The sequence below is a fragment of the Macrotis lagotis genome, chromosome 1 (genome assembly GCF_037893015.1).
Source record: "Macrotis lagotis isolate mMagLag1 chromosome 1, bilby.v1.9.chrom.fasta, whole genome shotgun sequence".
In the NCBI taxonomy this organism is placed as follows: domain Eukaryota; kingdom Metazoa; phylum Chordata; class Mammalia; order Peramelemorphia; family Peramelidae; genus Macrotis; species Macrotis lagotis.
Genome location: NC_133658.1, coordinates 910,979,466 through 910,989,328, shown reverse-complemented (window position 1 = coordinate 910,989,328; position 9,863 = coordinate 910,979,466). Strand labels below are relative to the sequence as shown.

Below are 9,863 nucleotides of genomic sequence, written 5' to 3'. Positions count from 1 at the left end.
TAGGTTTCCATTGTGAAAAATTTTATCCAATTTTACATTTTAACAGCATTCTAGAGATTTTTACATATGGTGTGTTGCTGAATTCTGATGAAATCCAATACTTTTTCCTCCTTCACTTTTTATTGTGACATTTCTGTTATACATTTAAAACATTTTGATATGAATTTATGTTTATTATATTTAAATTCCTAATTTATTTGTTAAAAATTAAGCATAGGGTTACTCTATTTCTAAATATATACACATATTTTTGCATAGTATATGAGTAATATATCAAATTTCCAGGTTTACTTAAATAATGAATTTTCTTTCCAGTATGCTTTCTTTATATAATTCCAAATTAAATCTGATTTATTTAATAGTTTATTAAGCTCTATTATTTTCCATTTCATTGAATTTAAGCTTATTTCATTAATGAATTGTCTTAACTTTCCTTGTATTCTGAAGTTTTGGGGTTAAAATTGAGCATTCATTTTCCAGAATCATCAATCCCTCTCATTGACTGAAAAGTACACACCTGTTAAGACTGGTAAAATTATGGTGTTTCACTTATCTTTTCTTTGTAAAACTTGTATATCTGCCATCTGCACATTACCAATGGGGAAAAAAAATCAGAAAATAATTATCAGGTTGAGCATCACATGCCTTATGCATATTATTACTAAATATTCTTTAGGAAAATTTGAAAATTACTTTCCTTCCTCCCTCCCTTCCTTCTCTCTCTCTCTCTCTCTCTCTCTCTCTCTCTCTCTCTCTCTCTCTCTCTCTCTCTCTCTCTCCCCCCCTTCCTTCCTTCCTTCCTTTCCTTCATTGCATTTCTGATTCTGAGAACAGCTTCTCTTCACTCAGTGAAATACGTTTTTTTCTTTGACAATTCTAGGTATTGTCTTCTTCATGCAGACAGGAGCTGGTCTACTGGAAAATCCTTCCTTCTTTGCAATTATGCCTCCACTTTCCTAGGTGGCAGCAGGATGAGGCCCATAAACACTGTTTATTCCCACTTGGCCTGGGCCAGTCCGTAGTGCTTATTTCCAAGGGAGTCCCTCAGACATTGCTTGGTTTGGGGCTGCAAAATTTCCTGAATTGTGTTGGGTGTAGGCTTATTGCTTTCCTCCATCAAGTGAGTTGCAGTCTTTCTGTCAACAATACTTGCCTTCTGAGCGGTGTTCAGATTATCACGATCAGTCCCTTTACCTTTTCCATATTGTCAGAATTCGAAGCCCATGCCTCAATGTACATTTTCCCATTCTGTCTTTTCTGCTGGATTCTTCACATTCTAATACTTATCTTTTTGCTTTTGAATATCAAGAACATTATTTTCATTAACAATACAAGGTTATGGAATCTAGGATTCTGCTATGACTATGGTTCAACCTCATTTAAACACTTGGCATTTATAATTGTGTACTCTATTCCTGATTTCCTGTGCGTGGGATTTATGGTCCTGGCCAGCGGCTACCTGATGCTTCTCCTGCATGGACACCATTAACAAGTCCAACATCTTCACAGCTCCAGCCAATTGTCAAGAAAGTCACTTGAGATTAGAGCCACATACACCATCTTGGTCTTGGTGGGTATCTATATCTCCTATTCAGGCAATTCCATTTTCACACTTTACCTCTTTTTGGTTAGTAAACATTATTAGTGGTTGATACTCACATCAGTTTTCTTGGATGCATGTTACTCAGCCATTAGCCTGTCTGTGCTGATCAGCTCTGATTCTCAAATTCTCCATTTCTTTTGTTCATTCTGTCAAAAGAATTGATCACAAGATTCTCTTTCCCTGGATTCACTGGCCAAATTCTATTTTCACATTTGCAAAAAAGATATTTTTCAGGAACTGATGAAAAAGAAGGTCAGAAAACAAAAGAATCATAGAATTCTAGGGCTCAACAGCTAGAAGATCTATTAGTTATCACAGTAGTCATCATATTGTGTTTGAATAGAGCATTAATGGTTGAAAAGATTATATATATTTACATTTAGACTATCTGGATATCTTTTTATTCTGAACATCCTTGTCTCCCTTAAGACCATTTTGAACTCTCAATCCTGAAATGTTTATTTAGTTTTCTCCTTCTGTGTTAGAAAATGATTTTGTCATAGAATTGAATGGGAGAATGAGAACAGCATTCTCTCCTACCAGTGAAGAAAACAGTTGAGAAATGTCTACCAATTTCTTCTACAAATAAAGGAGAAAGTTTATGTTTTGCTTGTAATCTCCAAGGATAAATAGCGATATCTGTAGAAAACAGAGAAGTGTTTTGTAAAGCTTGCCTCTCATAAGAATGAAAAAAGTGATCCATTGTGTTGCAAGTGAAACTTAAAACCATGAATTGAGAACATTCTCAGAGAAAGGTAACATTTTTTTAAAAGGGATATGCTGTCTGTTGAGAAGGATCCAGTAAAAAAGAAACCTTTGCTTTTGTTGATTTTGGAGCAGTACAGAAGAAAGAATGAGAGAGTCCAAAATAAGTTAGCACATGTATAATAATAAAACACACCTCAGGCCCATTTGATTTCTGATAAGAATGGAAAAGGTAGTCAAGTTTATGACAGGACACTGTAAACTGGCTTAGAATTAAACAGGTGAAAATATTTCTTTTATGGGAAATGAAGTTAAGAGAATCTTCACCTAACCTTCCCCACTTCACCATCTCTACCTTTTCTTTGTGGACAGAGATCCACTGGCCCTATTCCCATTAAACTGTTGACATTTTTCTAGAAATGGTGAAACATTGACTCAAAGCCACAACAAACCTGAAAACAATATTCAGAATTTTAGATTAAAATCACCTGAAATTTTTTTCTCTCATATTCATCAGTAAGCTTGAATGTACCTATTTTCAATATGGTAATGTAATTGTCATGAAATAGCTAGTAAATAAAAGTTATCCATTCTTTTAAAATTGCAGGAAATACTTCCTTTTACTTGCCTTTTTTCTATTATGTCACTGCCTCAAATACAGTTTCAAATGAATTCTGAGGTAAAATTCAGTCAAAAGAATTTAGCAAAGCAATTATTTTGCGCAAATTCACAAAACGAATATCTGGTGGTTTTCTAATCCTTTTAAAAACAAAAAAAGGTCCATTATGGATTCTATTCTATTATGACAAAGTTAAGTTCAATATGTAAATTCAGCACAGACTAATCCATAATTATCATAAACCCAAATCATCACATAAAACAATTTGAAGTGGGGGCAGCTAGGTGGCGCTCAAGTCCTGGAGTCGGGAGGACCTGAGTTCAAATTTGGCCTCACACACTTAATAATTTCCTAGTTGTGTGGCCTTGGGCAAGCCACTTAAACCCATTTGCCTTGCAAAAAAAATCATTCAGGTTACAAATTTTCAGATTCATGAATTTACCCAACCTTTAGCTATAACCAAATTGGACAACAAATTCTGATCTATCATAAGCATCCTATTAGGAGAGACACATTTCACATAATAAGAATGCCAGAATGAAATTTATTATTCTTGGATCTATATCCCAAATGGTATAATATAATAGTTAAAATTATGACTTTAGTTATGTGATATTTTATATTCAAGGGTCAGTAATTACAAACATTTTACATTATAGATTCCACTCTTTCTGGATAATTCAGACAAAAAGCTAAAAGTAGCAGCCTTTGATTAGGTTTTAAATTATCATTCCACTGAAAAATAATTTTAATTTAGTTGGAATCTGGGTTCTACAATCTCAGATGGAATCCATTGCTATCTGTTTGCTCATTATTCTCTATAAATTTTCTTTAGTAACTTTCAAATCAAGGTGCAACTGTTACTTCAGTTCCCATAAAGTAAACATACAAAGTTCATCACTTATTTCTCCTTTGAACAAAGTCAAAACTTTCCTCAAATATTTTTGTCAACACACGTAAGTCTTCAGTTCTTTTATACACATCTCTCAAGTGTTCTCAAAAACCATACTTTTTAATTTTCTTTTTTGTCCTTCATTCCTAAGCTGTCATCAGCATCCATAGTTTTATTTTGGTCTCAAATACTCCATACTACCTCAGTTTACTTATATATAAGATGATGATATCAGGCTAAAAGACTAGAAAGATCCTTTCCAGCTCCTACATTCTATGTCCCTATGATCATTGTTCTTTACGCATATATATCTACCTAATTTAACTCTTTTCTCTGACATCCGCATGACTCAATTCTTCATCTATTCTCTTCAACTTCATTAGTTTCTCCTCTCTGTTACACTGCTTTGGGCCTTAGTTCTTTGCCAAATCAAATTGATTTGATTTGATATGCTGAAAAGCCTTAAAACTGTGTTAACCTTTTAACCCAACAATGCCACTATAAGGTCTATCACCCAAAGAGATCATAAAAAAAAGGGAAATTAACCTACATGCCCAAATAATTTTTGGGGAGTGGCAAAGAATCAGAAGATGAATGGATGCCCATCAATTGAAGAATGACTGAACAATTTGTGGTATATGAATATTTTGAAATGCTATTGTTATATAAGAAATCATGAGCAGGTAAATTACAGGAAAACCCTGGAACCACTTACAAGAAGTGATGCTGATTAAAGTGAGAAGAACCAGAACATTGTACCCGGCAAAAGCAACATTATGTGATGATCAACTATGATAGATTTAGTTCTTCACAAAAATACAGTGATCAAAGGCAATTCCCAAACTTCTTGGGATGCAGATGTTATCCATATGCAGAGAAAGAACTTTGGAGTTTGATTACAGATCAAAGCATACAGCTTTTAATTTTGGGTGGTGGTTTTTTTTTCCTTTCTCATGCTTTTCCTTTTTTGCTCTGATGCTGATATGGAACTATGTTTGGCATGAATGTACATTAATAACTTATATCAGATCATATGTTTTCTTGGCAAGTGGGGATTAAATATAAGTAAGGAGAAAAATATGAGATTCAAAATCTTACAAAGAATGAATGTTGAAAGTTATTTTTCATATAATTGGAAAAAAATGAATTAAACAAGAAAAGAAATGTTCTTATCTTCTATATTTTGACATTCTCTCATTTCTGAAATTTCTTTGATTGAAATTAAATTGTGGTGGGGAGGCTAGGTAGCACAGTGGATACAGCACTGGCCCTGGAGTCAGGAGGACCTGAGTTGAAATTTGGGCTCAGACACTTAATAATTACCCAGCTGTGTGGCTTTGGGCAAGCCACTTAACCCCATTTGCCTTGCAAAAACCTTAAAAAAAGAAATTAAACAGGACCTTGAGGGGCAGCTATGTGGAACAGTGGATAGAGCACTGGCTCTGTAGTCAGAAAGACCTGAGTTCAAGTCAGTCCTCAGATATTTAATAATTACCTAGCTATGTGACCTTGGGCAAGTCACTTAATCCCATTGCTCCTTAAATGATTTAATTAAATGTATGTAAGAACTGTTTTTATGGCTAACCACGCAACAGTTGAATGCTTGTACTTTTCTCTGCTTATACTATATCTGAGTATTTTCTTTTGCACCCCCAATGAATCCAGAAGAATTGTAGCATAAGTTGTTTCAGGTTTGGACTAATCAGATCTTTGAGAATCAGAAAAGCAATTAAAAATCATTTACAATATTCTATTATGCATTGTAGACTTATATTATTGCTTTCTGTAGAGACTTTCAACATTAACTTTTGTGAAGAAAATCATACTTAATAAGGATTTATGTTAATGAAGGAAAATGAAGTTAATGAAGGAAAATTCCATCTTCAGACATGTATATCATTTCTGGCTGAAGACCCAACCAGCTTCATGTTCTTTCAAATTCATTGACCAGTTGAAAGAACTTCCCAGTTATTTTCATGAAGTTCTGGCTTGTGGACTTCTCTATAGACCACTTGAAAGTGGAATTCTTTATCAATTTACACACTATTCAATTCATTTAACCCTTACATGAATTAAATATGTATATATATATATTTACATATCTCTCTCTGTATATATATAATATATATATATATATATCTGTCATCACTGTATCACTGTGAGAACTTTCTCTGAAGTGTTTGATCATCTTCAATATAAATAATCTGGCACAAAAAAGGAGGATATAGTGAATAGATCTACATTTTTATGATTTGTTAGGTGAGGACTTAGATTGGAATGAAACTTGAACTTTAGTGTCTTCAGGTGAGTTTGTTATTCAAGTCCTCATTCATTAGCCTCTCTCAGTAGAGGATTGATTAAACACTTATCCTGATGTGGTTGCTGTTGATGATGATGATGATGATGATGATGATGATGATGTTTGTTTTTCTTTCTAGAAGATGACCATGATATCGAGGAGGTGAGGCCATGACAATCACATGAATTGGAATTGAATGAAGAGTGCTATGCTAAGTCACCAACCTCACTGTCTCCTCCAGATTCATCAGGGTCTTGTGGCCAGATATGAATCAAGAAGACTGGAGATGGCCCTGGATGCGAGGCAGTCAGGGTCAAGTGATTTGCCCAAGGGCACACATCTAGTAGTGTCAAGTATCTAAGATTGAATTTGCACTAGTGTCATCCTGATTGTAAGGCCAATGATCTATTCACTGTTCTTGTCATTGCCATTTTCTGCACTTCTCATACCTAAAACTATGCACTACTTCTTCCTGAGTAACAAGAATACATGATCTGGGGGAGGGATTATTTTTCACTATAATCCTCAGAAAAGGTTTGGATACTAGAACATAATTTCTCTATTTTCTCCAGAGAAGCCACCATGCTGCAGAATGTCTTAATTAACATTTGATGGAGGAAACAGAGGGATGAAACAGGATCTGGTTTGGTCTATAGTAAATTCTCTTTCCCAGATGCATTATATTAACATACTCTCCTTTACTGCCCTTATAAATTCAGTTCTTTGGCCATTCAATGTTCTCACAGTGAGATGCTGATACATGAAATTATGGAAATTTGTAACAGGCAGAAAACAGTAGTGAGTGTGATGAACTGTGAGTTACTTTAAAGAGGCCATTTCGACAGAAACATAAGGACTGTACATTCTCAAGAAGAGTAGAACGTGGGATTTTTAACCTGAGAGAGATGATGAACTAACACAAATATCTCAGTATTGACTGTTTTGTTTGTTATTAAGTATCAATGGATGTTTAGATCTATCCTGCCCATCACAATTGGCACCCCTTGAATATGGATTAACAGGAACCTTTACTATGAGGCAGTCAGGTTCCTGAGATCTAATTCCTACTTCCCTGTGATTGACATCCTAAAGGAGCTTCAAATAAACTCCTTCAGTTAGTCTTTGAAATTATTCACTTCCTTAGCAGATTGACTCAATGAGTGAGATTAACCTTTCTTTATAATTGACCTATAGTTAAAATTTGCCCCACAAATTATTTATTTCTATATAGCCTTTTTGTACCTTTATTAAGAGCTCTACCTTTATTTTCAAAGATGATCAATTAAGTACTTTCTATAAAACAAGGACTGGGTTAAACCCCAGTAGTACAAACAAATATAAAAGACAGGTCCTGCCCTAAACTTAAAAAGGGATAATTGCAGCACCTTTGAGGACTCATATGGATGAAAATGAACCCAGGCCATTAGAGGTGAATCACATAGATAAGGTTTCTTATCCCTGCCAGACTTCCCTGTTTCAGTTCAAGTCTTTTTTGTCCTTTAGAGTATAAAATATCATTTTCTTTAAATCTCTTTTCTTGCTTAATGCTTCACAATTTTTAGAAGAAAATTAAAGAAAAATGATTAAGGGAAAATTATAGAAATGTGCACAAATGAGTGGGTGGGAGAGGTGAGTATTTACTGGAAGCATCCTACCATGTTCCTTGGGAGAAAGTCTACAGATAGAGATTTTAGGGGAACTTATTTTCATCCCTTCAAGATGATGCTGACATGGTGGTTCCCGGATACATGAAGGTTAGATCAGACTAAGGTTAAAGTAAGATTTCAATACAGAACCTCTGGTTTAGTCTCAGAACAAGTAGACCTGGAGCAAACTCCACAAGAAGCTCACCACTGAGAACACGTTGAACTTGTGCTGAAGTATTTTATGGTCTGCCTGGGTGGAACAATCGGGATTGCCTATAAAATTCTAAATTGTTTTTTCCTGTCCTATATGATTTAAGAATACTGTGAATTGCATCACTTAGCAATAGAAAGATAAAGGGTCATTTGAGTTGGATAAATTGACCTTTGACAGGACTTTTTAAATGATGATGGCAAGTCACAGAGATGGATAGTTCATTTAGAGAGATCTCTTGTTTTGAGGTAAATATTTCTCCATTTACTGTTATCCTTTTGTTGTTTTATTTTTTTTTCTCTTTGGTTCATATCGAAATTTCCATACTGGACAAAGGAATTTAGGAACTTATCACATGATCTCTATCATGAATCTCTAGGAAGAGAGAAAGAAATCAAGACTTTGATGCTCTTTCATTTGTTTTTTTTTTTTTTTTTTGGATGAGTATAAGACACCAACGATATCTAATTATATTGTATATTGGTAATGATGGCAGGCGTCCTTCCACTTGTATTCCAAAAGTCATTGAAATACAAAAGGTGGAAAGAATGCTACAAGTAATAAGTGTTAAGTGTCTGAGGTTGGATTTGAACTCAGTTTCTTCTGACTTCAGAGTCAGTGCTCTTTGTCTATGATACCTACCTAGTTGCTGTAAAATGCCATATTACTCATGTTGTGAAAGAAGAAATTGAACAAAAAGGAAAAATGATGAGAGAGAAAAAAATAAAATATAAAACAAATTTTAAAACTTGAAAATAATATACGCTGGTGCTCTATCCATGGCACCACTTAATTGCCCTTCCAGTTACTTTAAATGCAATGTCTCTTAATACCTATTGCTGTTGGGTTTTATGTGTATTATATAGAAATTCTGATGATGTATGGGGATTTATTTTATATCCTGTAGCTTTCCTTAAATTGCTCATTGTTTGAAATAGTTTTTTAAGTTGATTTTCTAGGATTCTATATGTATAACATCATATCATCTACAAAGAATGAGTTTTCCTCCATCATTGCCTATCCCATTCCTTCAGTTTCATGCCCTATACCAAAATAAGGTCAGAATGAGTATCAGATTTAGACATAAAAGGTAATATCAAAGATCAATTAGCAGGTCAGGGAATGCTCTATCAGTCAGATTTGTGCAAAGGAGAGAAATTTATGATCAAGAAAGACCTAGAGTATATTATACATTTGCAAAATGGATGACTTGGACTCTATTAAATTAACAGGATTTTGTGCTAATAAAACCAATTCTGCCAAGATTAGAAGGAAAGTAGAAAACAGGGGAAAAGATTTCACAGATAAGGGATCTGATAGAGGTCTCATTTCTAAAATATATAGAGAACTGAATGAAATTTATAAGGTTCCAAGTCATTCCCCAACTGATAAATGGTCAAAGGATATGAATGAAGAGATTAAAGTTATATATTATCAAATTAAAAATGCTCCAAATGATCACCGATTAGAGAAATGCAAATTAAAACAACTATGAGGCATTATTTCATACCTATCAGATTGATTAAGATGACACAAGGGAAAATAATCAACGTTGTGGGAGAATTGGGGCATTAATGCTCTCTTGGTGGTGTTAGGACCTGATCCATACCATTCTGGAGAGTATTATGGAATTATGCCCAAAGGGCAATAAAACTGATCATACCCTTTGATCCAGCATTACCAATGCCAGAAGAAATCATAAAAATGGGAAAAGTCCTTCATTTTCCAAAATATTCATGTAATATGGTTTTATGGAAAGATTGTTGAATTTTTGGTTGCTAGACTTTTAATCCTGGTTCTTTAATAGTTATGTGATTTTTAGGGATAGACCTGTTAGTGTCTACACAGGGTTTAACCTATCTCAAATTGTCTTTTATAATTCTACAAT

The 9,863-nt window shown here is 34.1% G+C and overlaps 1 pseudogene; it reads left to right on the top strand.

The window, feature by feature from the left end:
* Window positions 1–894: 894 nt before the first annotated feature.
* Window positions 895–1,765, top strand: LOC141508867 (vomeronasal type-1 receptor 1-like; annotated as a pseudogene).
* Window positions 1,766–9,863: the final 8,098 nt, after the last annotated feature.